Raw genomic sequence first — 19,301 nt, forward strand, 5'->3', positions numbered from 1 at the left:
GGAAGAAAAAAGTTGTATTTTATTAATGTCTTTAGTAAGTAAATCTAAGATAACATCACGAAGTACTGACAGTATTTTAATAATTTTAGAAGTATAATAAAAGATAACATAACCTTTTCTAACTCAACATTAAAAAACTAAGATCATGGCATGCAGTCCCATCACTTCATGGCAAATAGAAGGGGAAAAAGTGGAAGCACTGACAGTTTTATTTTTCTGGGCTCCAAAACCACTGCAGATGGGGTCAGCCACAAAATTAAAAGATGTTTCCTCCTTGGAAGGAAAAAGCTATGACAAAACTAGACAGTGTATTAAAAAGCAGAGACATCACTGTGCCAAGAAAGGTCCATATAGTCAGAGCTATGTTTTTTCCAGTAGTCATGTACGGATGGGAGAGTTGGACCATAAAGAAGGCTGAGAGGTGAAGAATTGATGCTTTTGAATTGTGGTGCTGGAGAAGACCCTTGAGAGTCACTTGCACCTCAAGGAGATAAAACCAGTCAATCCTAAAGGAAATCAACTCTTAACAGTCATTGGAAGGACTGATGCTGAAGCTTCAAAACTTTGGCCACCTGATTCAAAGAGTTGACTCATTGGAAAAGATCCTCATGGTGAGAAAGACTGAGGGCACGGGGAGAAGGGGGTGGCAGAGGACGAGATGGCTGGATGGCATCACCAACTCAATGGACAAGAACCTGAGCAAACTCTGGGAGATAGTAAAGGACAGCCTGGAGTGCTGCAATCCATGGGGTTGCAAAGAGTTAGACACAACTTAGCAACTGAACAACAACAATATTAATTCATAAGTTTAAACAGTCCAAGCAAATCAGATAAAAAGAACCATAAAAAAAAATCTAAATAAGTCTATATCTATTAAAGAAACTGAAATGATAATTAATAAGGTTCAAAGACAGAAAGGATCAGCCCAGATGGGTTCACTGGTGGATTCTACCAAACACTTAAGAAAAAAGTTATACAAAATTTCTACAATCTCTCTCAGAAGATAAAAGCAGAGAATACTAACTCCTTCCTTGAGGCCAGTATCACCCCAATACTAAAACCAGAAAAGGCATTATAAGAAAATGACAAACCAATATCTCTCGTGCACAAAGATGCAAAAATTCTGAACACAATATTAGCAAATCAAATCCAACAATGTATAAGAGAATTATATACCATAATCAAGTGGGATTTATTACAGGTCTTCAAAATTGGTACATGTGAAAACTAATATCATCAACCATCATATAAACAGGCTAAAAGGAATCAACAGATGTAGAAAAAGAATTTGACAAAATTCAATACCATTCAGGACAAAAATTCTCAGCAAACTAGGAACAGAGGGGAACTTTTTCAACCTGACAAAGAAGATCTACAAAAGCCTATAGCTAACAGCATACTCACCGGAAAAAACTAGTTTTCCTGATAAGATCAGGTAGGTACACCCTTCCTTTTCAAAATCATACTGAGCTAATGCAATAACACAAGAAAAGGAAATAAAAGATATACAGATTAAGAAGAAAAATTCAACTTGTTCTTAGACGATATGGCAACACATACAGAAAATCAGAAAGAATGAACAACAAAAAATTTGTGAAAATAATAAGTGATTACAGCAGGGTTGCAGGATAAAGTATTATTAAACAAAAATCAATTGCTTGTCTATATACTAGCAACAGATAAGTGGAAGTTTCAACAAAAAATACTTAGGTACAAATTCAAAATATGTGTAAGACCTATGTGAGGAAATCTACAAGGTTTCAATGAACAAAAGAAAAATCTTCAATTCTTCCCAACTTGATCTACAGATTCAACACAATCCCAATCAAAATCACCACAAGTTATTTTACAGATACTGACCAACTGGTTCTAAAGTTTACATGGAGAGGCAAAAGATCCAGAACACCCAATTCAATATTAAAAGAAACAAACTAAATTGAAAGACTGACACCAAATTTCAAGACTTACTATAAAGACAAAGAAATGAAGACAATGTGGTATTGGCAAGAGTAGAAAACAGATCAATGTAACAGAATAGAGAGCCCAGAAACAGACACACACAAATACAGTCAACTAACCTCTGACAAAGGAGCAAAGGCAACAGAATGGAGAAGAGATGGTCTTCTCAACAAATGATACTGGAACAACTGGACATCTAATTTCTGACACTAAAAGCTCCACAAGGTCACCTGGTACTTTCTCTGCCTTTGCTCTAGAATCAACAACTTTTTCAGAAATTCCTGACTCTTAATTAGAAACAATATTTAGAAAACAAGACCTGAAAACAAGATGCTTACTGCTAATGGGATGTCATTACCTTTAGGTTTTCTCAGAAAATACAGTAGGAAATGTATGAACCTATACTAACCCACATCTACACACATATCTATAAATATTGATTTTAATATATGCAAATGTTTATAAACAGAAACATATGTGACCATAATCAAGCACAATGTGCTTAATTCTAGACTTCACCCTTACTTGGAACTTTCTTCTGACAGTGAGTGCTTGGCTATCATTTCATACAGCTAATTTAGTTCTCTGTTCTACATATGTATACAGTATTTTGGAATTGCTAAATATATTCTCATAAAAAACAATTTTACCAAATAGAATACAGTTGTTATGTATAACTTCTTTTAATTTAGCTTGAGAATAACCAGTTACAACACCATTTTCCAAAGCTACATAAGTCATTCCCTCAGAAGCTTTTTTCAATCTCTAAAATTGAAATACAGAAGTTTCTAAGACACTGACAAAGCTCTGAAAACATTAAAACTGCTAGTCATTAGTGATTATACTTCAAATATCAATTAAAAGTTAAAAAAAAATACCTTGATGGGAAATGACATTAGCAAAATGTCAGAATACGTACTTCTGGATTCTTTCCTCAACCCCTAACAATTCACAGACAAATCCCCTTTTTTGAGGAATACAGAAACTAATTGAAAAGCACCTGAATGCTGGATGAATGAGCGAGAAGGCTCATTAAAACTGGTAGGAAAACTCAGGATACCTTCTCACCAGAATTCCTACCACCAACACAGTGTCATACAAGCAGAATGAAACCCTCCAGCCCACAGCTAATCCCTACAAAGGAAAAGGAGTGGTCTGTGTGTCCAATGCGCCAACCTTTCCAAGGGGGCTCCTCAGAGGACAGGCTTCTATCTTGTCAGTCTTGCATAAGATACCGTCAGAACTGGCATAATCAAGCTACCTGGGGGAGGACAGAGACAGTGGCTTGGATACTAGTCACCGTCGCTACTCTCTACAGCTCAGCACAAGGTTAGCAGAGAAGAAAATTCTAGCTCTCAGCTTCCCCCTGGAGAAAGAAAGAATTGGTCCACATGTCCAAAACCCCAACTTTATGGGGTCTACTCAAACAAATGGGTTGTCTTATCTGTCTCAGAGTGCTGACAGGACGTGGAAATGTCTAGCTGTCTGGGGGCTAGCGAGCACAGAGACAGAGGTTTGGGTAGGCAGTTGCCGTAGATGCTCCTCCTGGCTAAGTGTAGTCAGTCAGTTCAGTTGTTCAGTCATGCCCAACTCTTTGCAACTCCATGGGCTGTAGCATGCAGGCTTCCCTATCCATCATCAACTCCCAGAGCTTGCTCAAACTCAGGTCCATTGAGTCGGTGATGCCATCCAACCATCTCATCCTCTGTTATCCCCTTTCTCCTCCTGCCTTCAATCTTTCCCAGTATCAGGCAGGGTCTTTTCCAATGAGTCAGTTCTTCATATCAGGTGGCCAGAGTATTGGAGCTTCAGCTTCAGTCCTTCCAGTTGACTGGTTTGATCTCCTTGCTCTTCCAAGGGACTCTCAGGAGTCTTCTCCAACACCACAGTTCAAAAGCATCAATTCTTCAGTGCTCAGCTTTCTTTATGGTCCAACTCTCACATTCATACATGACTAACAGGAAAAACCAAAGTTTTGACTAGACGGACCTTTGTTGGTAAAGCAATGTTTCTGCTTTCTAATATGCACTCTAGGTTTGTCACAGCTTTTCTTCCAAGGAGCAAGCATCTTTTAATTTCATGCCTACAGTCACCATCTGCAGTGATTCTGGAGCCCCAAAAAATAAAGTCTGTCACTGTTTCCATTGTTTCCCCATCTATTTGCCGTGAAGTGATGGCACCCGATGCCATGATCTTCGTTTTCTGAATGTTGGGTTTTAAGTCAGCTTTTTCACTCTGCTCTTTCACTAAGCATACAGTGAGTGGATAACCACTGCCCCTCCGCAACCGTAGTTTCTCCCTGTGGAGCTAAAGAATTAGTCCACAACTTCAATGCCTCAACTTTTCTGGGGGCTGCCCAGAGTGCAGGGTGGGGGTGGGTGGGGGCTCTCTCTTGCCTTCCACTGAGCAGTGATGATACTGACATAATTTAGCCACCAAGGAGTTGATGAGAATAGAGACCAAGGTTTGGGCTAGCGTTGCTCCTCCTCCAGCTCAGCACAGAGCAACTGCATTAAAAAGCCCAGCTCTTACCTTCTCCCTAGGGAGGGAAACAGTTAGATGAAGCATCAAATGATCCAACTTTTTTAGAGGAGGCGTGAGAAATGGCTTCACTATTACTAGTTTTGGTGCTCTGAGGGGATCCAGCATAACCCAGATACTAGGGGGCTGCAAAGAACATAGTAAGCATGTTCAGTTCAGTTCAGTCCAGTCCAGTCACTCAGGCGTGTCCGACTCTGCGACCCCATGAATCACAGCACGCCAGGCCTCTCTGTCCATCACCAACTCCCGGAATCCACTCAGACTCACGTCCATCAAGTCCATGATGCCATCCAGCCATCTTATCCTCTGTCGTCCCCTTCTCCTCCTGCCCCCAATCCCTCCCAGCATCAGAGTCTTTTCCAATGAGTCAACTGTTCGCATGAGGTGGCCAAAGTACTGGAGTTTCAGCTTTAGCATCATTCCTTCCAAAGAAATCCCAGGACTGATCTCCTTCAGAATGGATTGGTTGGATCTCCTTGCAGTCCAAGGGACTCTCAAGAGTCTTCTCCAACACCACAGTTCAAAAGCATCAATTCTTTGGTGCTCAACCTTCTGCACAGTCCAACTCTCACTTCCATACAGGACCAGAGGAAAAACCATAGCCTTGACTAGACGGACCTTAGTCGGCAAAGTAATGTCTCTGCTTTTGAATATACTATCTAGGTTGGTCATAACTTTTCTTCCAAGGAGTAAGCGTCTTTTAATTTCATGGCTGCAGTCACCATCTGCAGTGATTCTGGAGCACAAAAACATAAAGTCTGACACTGTTTCCCCATCTATTTCCCATGAAGTGACAGGACCGGATGCCATCATCTTCGTTTTCTGAATGTTGAGCTTTAAGCCAACTTTTTCACTCTCCACTTTCACTTTCATCAAGAGGCTTTTTAGCTCCTCTTCGCTTTCTGCCATAAGGGTGGTGTCATCTGCATATCTGAGGTTATTGATATTTCTCCCAGCAATCTTGATTCCAGCTTGTGTTTCTTCCAGTCCAGCGTTTCTCATGATGTACTCTGCACAGAAGTTAAGTAAGCAGGGTGACAATATACAGCCTTGACGTACTCCTTTTCCTATTTGGAACCAGTCTGTTGTTCTATGTCCAGTTCTAACTGTTGCTTCCTGACCTGCAGACAGATTTCTCAAGAGGCAGGTTAGGTGGTCTGGTACTCCCATCTGTTTCAGAATTTTCCACAGTTTATTGTGATCCACACAGTCAAAAGCTTTGGCATAGTCAATAAAGCAGAAATAGATGTTTTTCTGGAACTCTCTTGCTTTTTCCATGATCCAGCGGATGTTGGCAATTTGATCTCTGGTTCCTCTGCCTTTTCTAAAACCAGCTTGAACATCAGGGAGTTCATGGTTCACATATTGCTAAAGCCTGGCTTGGAGAATTTTGAGCATTACTTTACTAGCATGTGAGATGAGTGCAATTGTGCAGTAGTTTGAGCATTCTTTGGCATTGCCTTTCTTTGGGATTGGAATGAAAACTGACCTTTTCCAGTCCTGTGGCCACTGCTGAGTTTTCCAAACTTGCTGGCAGATTGAGTGCAGCACTTTCACAGCATCATCTTTCAGGATTTGAAACAGCTCAATTGGAATTCCATCACCTCCACTAGCTTTGTTCGTAGTGACGCTTTCTAAGGCCCTCTTGACTTCACATTCCAAGATGTCTGGCTCTAGATGAGTGATCACATCATCATGATTATCTGGGTCGTGAAGATCTTTTTTGTGCAGTTCTTCCATGTATTCTTGCCACCTCTTCTTAATATCTTCTGCTTCTGTTAGGTCCAGACCATTTCTGTCCTTTATCGAGCCCATCTTTGCATGAAATGTTCCCTTGGTATCTCTCATTTTCTTGAAGAGATCGCTAGTCTTTCCCATTCTGTTCTTTTCCTCTATTTCTTTGCATTGATTTCTGAAGAAGGCTTTCTTATCTCTTCTTGCTATTCTTCGGAACTCTGCATTCAGATGCTTATATCTTTCCTTTTCTCCTTTGTTTTTTGCTTCTCTTCACAGCTATTTGTAAGGCCTCCCCAGACAGCCATTTTGCTTTTTTGCATTTCTTTTCCATGGGGATGGATCCCTGTCTCCTGTACAATGTCATGAACCTCATTCCATAGTTCATCAGGCTCTATCTATCAGATCTAGGCCCTTAAATCTATTTCTCACTTCCACTGTATAATCATAAGGGATCTGATTTAGGTCATACCTGAATGGTCTAGCGGTTTTCCCTACTTTCTTCAATTTCAGTCTGAATTTCGTAATAAGGAGTTCATGATCTGAGCCGCAGTCAGCTCCGGTCTTGTTTTTGTTGACTGTATAGAGCTTCTCCATCTTTGGCTGCAAAGAATATAATCAATCTGATTTCGGTGTTGACCATCTGGTGATGTCCATGTGTAGAGTCTTCTCTTGTGTTGTTGGAAGAGGGTGTTTGCTATGACCAGTGCATTTTCTTGGCAAAACTCTATTAGTCTTTGCCCTGCTTCATTCCGCATTCCAAGGCCAAATTTGTCTGTTACTCCAGGTGTTTCTCGACTTCCTACTTTTGCATTCCAGTCCCCTATAATGAAAAGGACATCTTTTTGGGGTGTTAGTTCTAAAAGGTCTTGTAGGTCTTCATAAAACCATTCAACTTCAGCTTCTTCAGCGTTTCTGGTTGGGGCATAGACTTGGATAACTGTGATAATGAATGGTTTGCCTTGGAGATGAACAGAGATCATTCTGTCGTTTTTGAGACTGCATCCAAGTACTGCATTTCGGACTCTTCTGTTGACCATGATGGCTACTCCATTTCTTCTGAGGGATTCCTGCCCGCAGTAGTAGAGATAATGGTCATCTGAGTTAAATTCACCCATTCCAGTCCATTTTAGTTCTCTGATTCCTAGAATGTCGATGTTCACCCTTGCCATCTCTTGTTTGACCACTTCCAATTGGCCTTGATTCATGGACCTGACATTCCAGGTTCCTATGCAATATTGCTGTTTACAGCATCGGACCTTGCTTCTATCACCAGTCACATCCACAGCTGGGTACTGTTTTTGCTTTGGCTCCATCCCTTCATTCTTTCTAGAGTTATTTCTCCACTGATCTCCAGTGGCATATTGGGCACCTACTGACCTGGGGAGTTCCTCTTTCAGTATCCTATCATTTTGCCTTCTCATACTGTTCATGGGGTTCTCAAGGCAAGAATACTGAAGTGGCTTGCCATCCCCTTCTCCAGTGGACCACGCTCTGTCATACCTCTCCACCATGACCCGCCCATCTTGGGTTGCCCCGCAGGCATGGCTTGGTTTCAAGTTTTGAGATGCCATCGGAATATCTGGATGGGCTGACTGGTAGAGATCTTCTACTATATGAGGCCAATCCATTAAGAGTGGAGAGTTGCTTGCTTTGTCTAATACACAGAAACCAACAAAGAGAGTCAAGGAAGATGAAGAAACAGGCAACTATGTTCCAAAGAACACAGGATAAATCTCTAGGAAGAGACCATAGTGAACTAGAGATTTATGATTTACTGGACAGATTCAAAATAACCATCACAAACGTGTTCACTTAAGTGAGGAAAACAATGCATAAACAAGGTGAGAATTCCAACATAAAATACTAATTATTAAATATATACACACCCATATATGTGTATACACACCCCCACACACATATATGCCTGCCAGGCAAAAATCATAGAGCTAAAAAATAAAATAACTGAAATGAAATTTCACTAGAGGGGTTCAATGGGAAACTATCAAGCAGAAAGGTCTAAGAAAAGTGATCAGGAATCATTCAGTTACAAAAGCAATGGGACTTCGCTGGCAGTCCAGTAGTTAAGACTGCACTTCCAATGCAAGGGGCATAGGTTTGATCCCTGGTTGGGGAACTAATATCCCACACGTTGTGTGGCACAACCATGAAAATTAAACACACACACACACACACAAGCATAAGGAAAAAAAAAAGTTAAAAAAAATCTAAGGAACTTGTCAGACACCAAGCAGCCCAATGTATGTATAGAAGAAAAAATGACCAGAAAATTTATTCAAAGAAATAATGGCTGAAAGCTTCCAAAATCTGAGGAAGGAAATGGATTCCCAGATCCAAGAAGCCCAGAAAAACCCCAAAGAAAAGGAACTCAAATCTCCAATGAGACAAATTAAACTGTCAAAAGTCAAACCAAAGATGGAATTTTGAAAGCAGAAGAAAAAGCCAACTTGTCATGTACAAGGGAATCACGTGAATTTCTCAGCAAAAACTTTGCAGGTCAGAAGGTAGTGGGACAATATATTCAAAGTGCTAAAAGATAAAAGCTGTCAACCAAGAATACTATAATGGCAAGCTGTCTTTAAAAAAGGAAGGAAAACTAAAGTCTTTCCCAAATAAAAAAAAGTTGAGGGAGTTCATCACCACTAGCCCTACTCACCAACTCTTCAGGTTGAAATGAAATGACTCACTAAACAGCAACATAATAGCATAAAAGTGAAAGTGAAGTCGCTCAGTTGTGTCCAACTCTTAGTGACCCCATGGACTGCAGCCTACCAAGTTCCTCCATCCATGGGATTTTCCAGGCAAGAGTACTGGAGTGGGGTGCCATTGCCTTCTCCAGGGGATCTTCCCAACTCAGAGATTGAACATGGGTCTCCCGCATTACAAGCGGACGCTTTACCCTCTAAGCCACCAGGGAACATAACACCATAAGAAAGTATAAAATTGGCTGGCACAGGTACAGTAAGTACATATGAACATTCAAGTTGCAAAATTCCATCAATATCAGGCAAATTGTAGCTTGCCCTCCGTCTCTCATCTCCCACCTTCTCTCCCTCCTCCCATCAATAACTATTCTTGCCTGTTCACGCAACGCCAGCCTCTGTAGGCCAGCTGTTGTACTGTACTACTGTACTTTTCAAGGTATTGTACTGTAAGATTAAAAATACTTTATTTTTTGTTTTTTACATATTCCTTGTGTGAAAAGTACTATAAACGTGTTATAATGAAGTCAGGCAGAAAGAGAAAAACAAATATCATCTATTAACACATATCTATGGAATCTAGAAAAAGAGTACCAATGAACCTATTTGCAGGGCAGGAGTAGAGAATGGGGGAAGGAGAGGTGGGATAAATTCAGAGAGGAGCACTGACTGACATACACCACCATGTGTAAACACTATAGCTAGCGGGAAGCTCTGTGTAACACAGTGAGCCCAGCTCACTGCTCTGTGATGACCTAAAGGGGTGGAATGGAGGGGGTAGGAGGGAATATATGTATACTTATAGTTGATTCACATTGTTGTTCAGCAGAAACTAACATAGCATTGTAAAACAATTATCTACCAATTAATTTTAATTAAAAAAAAACCTATTACAGTACTACACAGCCAATTGTGTTAGTTGGGTACCTAGGCTAACTTTGGTGGACTTATGACAAACTGGACTTATGAACTTGCTTTCAGAACACAACTCATATGTATGTAGGGGACTTAGGCTATCCACTCCAATATTCTTTCTTGAAGAATTTCATGGACAGAAGAACCTAGCAGACTACAGTCCATGGGATCATAAAGAATCGGACATGACTAAATGACTAACACTTTAGTCAGTTCAGTTCAGTCGCTCAGTCGCATCAGACTCTTTGCGACCCCATGAACTGCAGCACGCCAGGCCTCCAGGTCCATCACCAATTCCCGGAGTTCACCCAAACTCATGTGCATCAAGTCAGTGATGCCATCCAGCCATCTCATCCTCTGTCATCCATCCCCTTCTCCTCCTGCCCCGAGTCTCTCCCAGCATCAGGGTCTTTTCCAATGAGAACTCTTCGCATGAGGTGGCCAAAGTATTGGAGTTTCAACCTCAGCATCAGTCCTTCCAATGAACACCCAGGACTGGTCTCCTTTAGGATGGACTGGTTGGATCTCCTTGCAGTCCAAGGGACTTTCAAGAGTCTTCTCCAACACAACAGTTTTCACTACTATAAATATATAGACAAATACAGAATACTGTAATAGTGATAGGTAAATTTCTTTTAATCCTAGTATAAAAGTTAAAAGACAAAAGTATTAAAATAACTATACCTAAACCAGACCACCTGACCTGCCTCTTGAGAAACCTCTATGCAGTCAGGAAGCAACAGTTAGAACTGAACATGGAACAACACACGGGTTCCAAATTGGAAAAGGAGTACGTCAGGACTGTATATTGTCACCCTGCTTATTTAACTTATATGCAGAGTACATCAAGAGAAACACTGGGCCGGAAGAAGCACAAGCTGGAATCAAGATTGCTGGGAGAAATATTGAATAATCTCAGATATGCAGATGATACCACCCTTATGGCAGAAAGTAAAGAACTAAAGAGCCTCTTGATGAAAGTGAAAGAGGAGAGTGAAAAAGTTGGCTTAAAGCTCAACATTCAGAAAACGAAGATCATGGCATCCAATCCCATCACTTCATGGCAAATAGATGGGGAAACAGTGGCTGCCTTTATTTTGGGGGGCTGCTGATGGTGACTGCAGCCATGAAATTAAAAGACACTTATTCTTTGGAGAGAAAGTTATGACTAACCTAGACAGCATATTAAAAAGCAGAGACATTACTTTGCCAACAAAGGTCCATCTAGTCAAGGCTATGGTTTTTCTAGTAGTCATGTATGGATGTGAGAGTTGGACTATAACGAAAGCTGAGCACCGAAGAATTGATGCTTTTGAACTGTGGTGTTGGAGAAGACTCTTGAGAGTTCCCTGGACTGCAAGGAGATCCAACCAGTCCATCCTAAAGGAGATCAGTCCTGGGTGTTCATTGGAAGGACTGATGAAGCTGAAACTCCAATACTTTGGCCATCTGATGTGAAAAGCTGACTAATTTGAAAAGACCCTGATGTTGGGAAAGATTGAGGGCAGGAGGGGAAGGGGAGGACAGAGGATGAGATGGTTGGATGGCATCAGTGACTCAATGGACATGAGTTTGGGTGAACTCCGGGAGTTGGTGATGGACAGGGAGGCCTGGTGTGCTGCAGTTCATGGGGGTCGCAAAGAGTCAGACATGACTGAGCAACTGAACGGAAAAGATATATTAATACATATACATTAATTAATACAATTAATTCACCTATTATAGACCTATATGTAAGACCTGATCCATCAACGTTCAGGAACACAGAAGAACATCTTCTGTGGTCTTGGATTAGGAAAAGATTTATTAGATAAGATATAAAAATCATGATTCACAAAATAAATATTATTAAAGCTGACAGAGTGATCCTTATAAAAATTAAAAAATACTTCAGAACACTTTAGAAAACACTACTGAAAAGAATAAAGACATCCTACAAACCGAAATTAAAAAAAAAAAACAAGGAAATCATATCTGCATCAGTGACTTGTATCAAAAACAAATGAGAAATTCTTAAGAGTAAAAACAAAATTCAATTTTTTAAAGTCAAAAATTTAAATAAAATTAGTGTTGTATTTTAGCATATATATACAAAAATATACTGATATAAGTTACTGAATAAATGAAAGCAAAAGGACAGCTCTTTCTTACATTAGCTTTACAATTAATAAATGTAGAAGGAAACAGGGATGCAAAGAATTAGAAAAACACCACATAACAGCATAATAGCTGCAGCCAAGATCCAACAATGGACACCAAAATCAGCATGCAAAAGTTTCAGGAAAAACAGGATATGCACATTATCTTCTCCAAGTTACAATAACTTTACAGTAGAGAAAACTGGCAGACAACAAGTGATCAAGGTAAAAGTCAACAACAGAAAGACATATGAACATCATGAACTCTGATATAGTACTGAGAAGGACATTTTCATGATATTTCTACCAAAAATACAAAAGCACATTCCATTCATGAAGGAAAAAAACAAAGAGAAAACAAGCTGACTGATGCTATAAATGAACTGAACAATATTCTTCCAAAGGATCATAAAAGACAAGGAAAATTGAACAACTGTACTGAAGGGAAGACCAAGGGGAAATAAGAGCTACATGCAATGTGAAATACAAGTCTAGAACAGAAACAAATCATCCATAAAAAAACTGGGGAAAATTTCAATGAGATTTATACTTACTGTACCAATGTTAATTTCCTCTTTACAATTAAGCTAAGTGAAAGACACACAACAACCAAAAAACAAGAACATACGTATGATTTCATTTATATAGAATTTTAGAAAATGCAAACTAATCTACAGTGAGAGAAGTAAGCAGATGAGTCACTGTCAAGAGATGACGAGCAGTGGGAAGCAACTATAAAGAGACAGGAGGATATTATACATGTTTCGAAATTCATGTTGATGTATGGCAAAACCAATACAACACTGTAAAGTAAAAAATAAATAAACCACACAAAAAAAAGAGACAGGAGGAAACAGAGTGATAAAAGATGTGTTCATTATCACAATTACAGTGATAGTTACATGGGTATATACATGTCAAAAAATCAAATTTAAACTACAAATATGTACAATTTATATATATATGTCAATTATATACTAAAAAATATTGTTTGAAAGTTAAAAATAAGTTATCTTATACGGTCTTTTGAAGAACTAATTAAAGGGAAAAAATACTTAGGCCTACTCAGAATCTACTGCAAAAGCCTGAAGAGAAACATGAACTATGGCAAAAGGTAGGAGGGACAGAAAGACAAAAACAACAAAAACTGATTGTAATTTGTTTCGCAACTAAAATGAATACATGTAAGATACAAGTTAGCATAAATTCTACATTTTTGATGATTTATGGATCTTGGACCTATCTGAAAAATTATTTAATACTGATTATAAAGAAGACATTAACTAATTTAATAAGAGGGCTTTGAAAACAAAAAGGTTTCTATTGTTATAATCAGCAATGACAATAATTTGCCTATTGGATTAATAAAGGTAAGAGTCAATCAGAGTGACATTTAATCACTAAATTAAAATCACAGCTATGTTTTATTTTAGTATTTGCTAATTTTTAATTTCTATTTCAATGTTTAAATATTTTGTAAATTTTTCAGTTCTCAAAATGAATACTTCTGTAATTTGGAAGTCAGAAAGCATACTAAACCTGATGGGTTTTTTTACTCTTTTTGGATCCATACTGAAACAAAAGAATAATGTACAATAACATGGGCTTATAAAACCACCAAGTTTTTATGTAAAGCAGACAAACAGCAGTCTTCAGTCTCACCTCTCTTCTTCTCTTCATTTTGCATAAATGTAGTAAGAAACGTTATAAATGTTAATAAGTACCACTCTGACTTTGTCAATAAAAGAAATCAACACGTTTAAAAGCCCCCCCAATTAACTATTGACTCTACTAAAAAAAAAATTCTTTTTCTGGTACTGCAGGTTAGGAAATCAACTTATTTTTTGGTGGGAGACATGATTCAATCTATCATATTCTCTCTTTGTAATGCTCCATAATAACTGAAAAGTAGAATACTAAGAGTAAATTAAAACATCCTATGACTGTATGTCTTATTGTATTACCGATACTAACACTTTCCAATCAAGCTTTCAGAAAGACGAGAAATGCACTGTCCAATATAATACATACTAGTAACACATGACTACTGAGCACTTGAAATGTGGCCAGTTTAAGGAATTCATTTTACTTAATTCTTAATAAACTAAGAATGTTAATAACGTGACCAGCAGTTTCCATGCTGGATATAAGTAGGTTCTGTAGAAACTAGTGATTTAAAGGACTAGAGATCCATTCAGCTGTAAAAATCCTGTGTTGAAGTTGAACATGTGTCTTTCCCATAGACCTTTAGCAAATCTTTAGTGGGCTGATGTACACAATCAATCTTCAATAGATACAGTATGTATACTTCCTAAATCTATTTGATTAAACAACTCATCTTTCCTCCAGATTATCACACAGTATAAAGAGCTCCTTATACCAGCCTTCAGGAAATTCTAATCTACTTTTCAAGTAGTTATAAATGTATATTATGTCTGATAAACTAAATGTTATCAACTTTTAGTCTATTTTTTACTTTTTATAGTGTCTAATTTACCAGGTTTCTGTATATTCAGAGTTGTGCAAACATCTATATAATTCCAGAGTATTTTCAACCACTTCAATAAGACACTCTGTATCTACTAGTAGTCATTCTTCAATCCCTCCCTACCCCCCAGCTCCTAGCAACCAATAATCTACTTTCTGACCTATGGATGTGACTATTCTGGAGATTTCATATAAACAGAATCATATGATTTGTGGCCTTTCATATCTGGTCTGTTTCATTTAACATAATCTTTTAAAGTTCCTCCATGTTGTAGCATGTATCAATACATTATTGTTATATGACTGAATAATATTCCCTTGTATCTATATACCATATTGTGTTTATCCATTCATCTATTGATGGATATGTGGGCTGTTTCCACCTTCTGGCTACTGTGAAAAGCGCTGCTATCAATGTTCATCCACAAATTCCTGACTGAACACCTGTTACCAATTATTTTGGCTATATACACACATAGGAATGGAATTGCTAGGTCATATGATAACCGTGTTAACTTTTTGAGGAACTGTCAAACTGTCTTCCACAGTGACTGCACTATTTCACACTCACACCAGCAGCCCATGGGAGTTTAATTTTTCCACCTCCTTGCCAACTCTCGCTCTTTTTAATAGTATCCATTCCAGTGAGTATGGTAGTATCTTGTAGTTTATTTACCATTTCCCTAATGAATAAATCATTTTGAGCCTCTTTTCATGTGCTTATTGGCTATATTACATCATTTTGGTGAAACATCTATCCAAATCCATTGTCTATTTTTTTAACTGGGAACTCCAACTTTCAAAGAAGTAATGTTCCAGTATCTGTCTTAAATTGATAATTGGGGTCCTATAGGAAAACTCACTATAAATGGTGATTAGATTGCTTCATCAGCCCAAAAAGGTCTACTCAGCCCACATATACTAACAGGGAACATAATATAGTGGTTAAGAATATAGGCTCTGAAGTCTGAACACAAGGTTCAAATATCTGCTCTGCCATTTAATAGCTTTGTGAGCTTAAACAAACTAGTTTATCCTATGCTTCAGTTTCTGTATCTACCTCATTGGTAGGTTCTGCAAAAATTGAATAAATAATAAGGCACTTGGCAGAATGTTTAGTACTCAATAAGCACTGTGTGTGTGTGTGTGTGTGTGTTAGTTGCTCAGTCATGGCCAACTCTTTGCAACCCCATGGACTGCAGCCCACCAGGTTATCTGTTGCTGTTTCATTATTTTAATGTCTCAAGATTATATTATTAAACATACTACAGAACAAAACACCCAACTGCTACCTTGAAATAGTTTATCTGAAACGCCTACTTAAGACACCAATAACAGCTTAGCTTAATCAACAAAGACACCTGGAGGAGGGCATGGCAACTCACTCCAGTATTCTTGCCTGGAGAATCCCATGGACAGAGGAACCTGGTGGGCTACAGTGCATAAGGGTCACAGAATCAGACATGATTAAAGCGACCTCACATGCCGCAGTCAACAAAGACAAGATCGGTCCCAACTTTCTGGCAATACAGGGCTTCGACCACCACATACCTGAACAGGTAAAAGAACCAGACTGACTAGAAGTGGGCACAGGGAACTTTCTGGAGTGATGAAAATATTCTGAATCCTGACTGGAATAATCATTATATCAGTACATACACCGGTCAAATCCACTTAACATCAACACTTCACTGAGCATCAAAAAAAAGTCCAAAAGTAAGTAAACAGGCCACCATTTAAGTATATTTAATGCTATTTACAAAAACAGAGAAGACTACGAATGTGTTTTCGATGATTTTCAAAAAAAGGTTTTTCTGGTTAACTACTGACATTCCATTAGGGTAGACACAGGGCACTTTTATCAGTAATATGCTACTTCTACTGATATCATGTCAGTAGTGATGAGTAATTAACTTCATGCTTCAAACATTCCTCAAATTTCAAAGTGCAACTTTCCTTAAGGGCAGCACTGTGACTGATGACCCAATCTCAACATCAATGCTCCTGGCATCCAACTAAGATGCTCACATTTCTGCACAGGAAGAAGACAGCCAATAAACTATTTTCTTTCTTTTCTATACACAGTGAGTAACATTTCAGAAATCCCTGATTCCCACTTCCAAGCTCTTAAAATCAGGCTGTTTCTCTCCTACCATGTTACTGTTCTTTATCCTGTGCGATATTCTTTCAATTCATAAGTATTCTTGAATAGAAACTTTAAAAAAATTAATTTGGATTGTCAATCATTAACCAATAAAGTTATATGCAGATTTACAACTACAGAGAAGGTCAGGGCCCCTAACCCCTGTTATTCAAGGGTCAACTTACTGTATTTGCAAAGTAACTGATGGCATATACAAATTAAGAACACTTTATGCATGAAAAACTGCTGAATCTCAGGTAAGAACAGTGGCAATAAATCATGTTTTTGCCAGGACTGTTCCTATCCCCTCGAGGAAGCTTGGTAGGCAGTAGTGCCACCAGGGTGGGGCTGCTAGTGAAAAACCAGCAGCTTTGTTGCTAACGGTAGGCTGCCCTGATATGGAGCAGAGTGCAATATACCCTTTAGCACTGTTGATGAAAGTGGTAAGTTCTTAGAAAATAAACAGAAAAAGCTGACAGTGCTGATAAGCTAGAGTTTGCAGACTTGCTTTGGGCAAGTAGCACATCCCACAACCAGCCAGAAATTTAACAGGAAAATCCTGGAAACCAGGGAGTCAAAGAAGGAACTGATAAGATTGCCACAGATCCTTGGCTCAATGGGAGGCAGAGCTTAGCAAGAGGAAAAACTCAAGCACCAAGCTCCCCACTCATCCCTGTCTGTCAGCGAGGCTGTGTACATGCACAGATGAAGAGTACCAACAGGCTAATAAGCTCCCCACACAACACAGACTCAGTAAGAGGCTGTTTGCAAAGAAGTTCCCAAAGGGCCAGACAGGAAGTACAAGCTGAGTCAGACATAAAAACGTCCTAAACTTTGCCTACACTCCCTAATTCACATATCAACCAATAATCAACTCAGCTTTACTGGCTCAAGATGTTTCAACATCTAAACACTCACTATGTAGACATGGAGGCAGCTCCTAGAAAGCCATGGTAAAAATGAAAATAAGAAAAATAACCACAGATGTTAGTCAGTTGTTGCAGTTGCAGGGGACATAAATTTTGCAGATTAAATCCATCCAATTAACTTAATAAAACACAATACTAAAACAAAAAATTGGCAACAATGACTCTCGGGGGGAAAAAAAAAGACTTTAGAGTTATTATAATAAATTAATCAAAATGGCCAATTATCAACAGAAAAATCAGAAGATGTACAATCAGTGAGTCAGACAGAAGGAAAAAGAAACTACTGTGAGTGGACCCTGAACACCAGGCAAATAAACCAGTCATGATAATATATTAAAGGAATAAAGTAAAGTATGTTTATATAATGAAAAGAAAATATGATGACACCCAAACAAGCTGGGAATCTCAAAAGAGTAAAATCAATAAAACAGAACCCACTCTAGAAATTTCAGTTTAAAAGTACAATAACTGAAATGAAAACTTCATTATACAGACTCAGCAGCAGATCTGAGATGGCAAACAATCAAAAAACACGAAAACAGTTTAATAAAACTAAGCAATCTAAAAAACAGAAAATAAACAGTGAACTGAAGAAAGCCTCTGAGATCTGCAGGACATCAAGTGCACCAATATATGTATAGTGGGAAGTTCCACAAGATGACACAAGGGATAAAAAATAAATAAATAATGACTGTTAATGTCCCAAGTCTGGTGATAAACAGTAAACCCCAGATTTGGAATGCTTGACAGAACCAAAGTGGGATAAACACTTGTATCCATACATCATAAACTACTTACAGTCAACAAGAAGAAGATGTTAAAAGAACATGTGTTTAACAGGTAACCACACACAAAAGAACAAAAATATAATGAATGGCTGAGTTCTTGTCAGAAGTAATGGAGACCAGATGGCATTGAAAGTACATATTTAAATGCTGAAAACAGAAAAACTGTCAGCTACGAATACTATATCCAGCAAAATTATCCTTTGAAGCTATAGGCAAAGGAAAGTCATCCCAGATTTAAAAAAGATAAAAATAATTTGTTCTTAGCAAGCCTGCTGCCTTATGAGAAATACTAAAAGAAATCCCTCAGAAAAAAAAAGGAAATGTCATCAAATGGTATGTAAAAAATAGTTAACCTAAAATGTCTAAGACTGCTGTACCTGAAAAAAAAAAAAAAGCCAACATACAATGTTCATACTGAGTTTGGCAGATGGCAACCTGGATTTTGGGAGGGTTCCCACCATTCCTTAACTGATCAGAGTGGCTGGCTGTGCCTAAACTATTTACACAAACCTGTTTTCTTTCAGAGAATATGAAATTTGGTATGCACTGGGCGAAAAGCTCCCAATAAAAACCTTGGGAACCAGGTCTATAATGAACTTCCTTGGTGTTTAACACTACACAAATGCTATCACAAAATGACACTGGAGAAAATAAGTGCAACCTACATAACTGCACTGAAAGAGGACTACTGGAAGCTTACAGCTAGTTCCTCCAGATCTTGCTCACTAAACCTTTTCCCTTTGGCAAATTTGCTTTGTATACTTTTGTTGTAATAAATCACAGTTATGAGTATGGCTATATGCTGTGTACTGAGAGTCTTCAAAGCAAATCACTGAGCTGGGAGTGGGGGATGATTTGGGAGACTAGTGACAAAGATGGTAACTCAAATCAAAAGAAGAAACATAAACAACAGGAAATGGTAAATGGATAAGTACAAAAGACTG

At 38.5% G+C, this 19,301-nt stretch overlaps 1 protein-coding gene across 1 annotated transcript in view; it reads right to left on the reverse strand.

Moving 5' to 3' along the window:
- LOC120860222 (guanine nucleotide exchange factor subunit RIC1-like) overlaps window positions 1–19,301 on the reverse strand; it is a 140,785-nt gene that overhangs the window by 95,024 nt on the left and 26,460 nt on the right. The window lies entirely within an intron of this gene.

Source organism: Oryx dammah, unplaced genomic scaffold (genome assembly GCF_014754425.2).
Source record: "Oryx dammah isolate SB20612 unplaced genomic scaffold, SCBI_Odam_1.1 HiC_scaffold_11050, whole genome shotgun sequence".
Classification (NCBI taxonomy): domain Eukaryota; kingdom Metazoa; phylum Chordata; class Mammalia; order Artiodactyla; family Bovidae; genus Oryx; species Oryx dammah.